At 44.1% G+C, this 1,345-nt stretch overlaps 1 non-coding gene across 1 annotated transcript; it reads right to left on the reverse strand.

The window, feature by feature from the left end:
- Positions 1-721: 721 nt before the first annotated feature.
- Positions 722-885, reverse strand: LOC121281619. Its single transcript, XR_005943883.1, has one exon. It is a non-coding gene; the product is annotated as a U1 spliceosomal RNA (small nuclear RNA).
- Positions 886-1,345: the final 460 nt, after the last annotated feature.

Consider the following 1,345-nt stretch of genomic DNA (forward strand, 5'->3'; position numbering starts at 1 on the left):
TGGGCTGAAGGAAACCAGGGATGCTCAAGAGGCTACATTTGGAGAAACGCAGCCACCTCTCAGGATTGTCAGGCTGAAAGCACTTACTGTGAGAGGGAGTGGTGAGGCCATGGAGGGATTTTAAAATGGAGGTGTTACATACAAATAAATGAATTAGGAGCAGAAGTAGGCTACTTGTCCCCATGAGCCTGCTCCACCATTCAATAAGACCATGGCTGATTTGGCTTTTTTACTAAAAATTTTCCTTTATTACGAATCACGTCAAATCTTTTACAAGTTCATGCACTCTTGGTAGCCCAAGTGTGCTTCTTCTTACCACAACTGGTTTCTGACTCTTCAGAAAAGCACTGGCATGGTGAAGTGCAGCCATGCAAGGATCAGTAGTTGTTCTTACAGATGATGTGTCGCAAACTGTTTAGGGTAGCGCGGCCATTCCTGTTGATGGTAATCTTTTCATAGGATGTTGCTGGTTTGCGTTGACCTGCCCACTTTTTGAGGACAACCACCACTCCTTTTCCATTGGCTGCTGGCTCTACACCTACAGTTTTGCGGTGAATAAACCCATTGTGACAGAAAGAGTTTCTGGACTTCAGGTTGTTGGACTCAGTGCTATAGACCTGCTTGTTCCTTTTAATTAGGAAACTGGAGCAGTTCCAGATGATCATCCATTACAGATGAGATGACGTTTTTAACCACCTGCTCCCCTTGCCGTGTATTTTTTCAGGGGAGAGCACCAATGCAGTCCCCCACTATCACAAGTCCTGCAGTCGAGTATCCCGCATTTGGAAACATCACAGGCATCAGCACGCCCAGAGTGCAGTAGGGTAGCCTCATTCTGGGAGCACAGCCTTCATGATCCTTGTTTCTCCCCTGCCGTGTTGTTAGACTGAGAGCTGATATAGATCAACAAGCACAGGGATGATGTGTAAGGGAAACTTGATGTGAGTTAGGATATGACAGCTGAGTTTTGGATGAGCTCAGGTGCAGAGATGGTGATTAGACAGTTGGCAAGGAAAGCATAGAAACTGAGCCTGGAGTTAATATAAAGGCATGAGTTAAGGCTTCAACAGCAGATAGGTTGATTAGACAGGTTTTCATAACGTTGCCCTGCTTTTCAGGAGGATTGAGGGTGAGATAAGAAATGAGTTTGAATCTGTTTTGCTGATTACCAGCCTTTGTTCTAAAATTTCAATTTCCCTTTGAAAACGGTGTACAATATTTTCCCCATTATTGGGACCATGGTATAATTATTTAGTTTTCCTTTAGTATAAAAGAAACTCTAACAAGCAGCACCTCGTGGTCAACCTATCCCCAACAAAAACCTTCCACTCAATATATTCCCCCT

The sequence above is a fragment of the Carcharodon carcharias genome, chromosome 8, assembly GCF_017639515.1.
Source record: "Carcharodon carcharias isolate sCarCar2 chromosome 8, sCarCar2.pri, whole genome shotgun sequence".
Classification (NCBI taxonomy): domain Eukaryota; kingdom Metazoa; phylum Chordata; class Chondrichthyes; order Lamniformes; family Lamnidae; genus Carcharodon; species Carcharodon carcharias.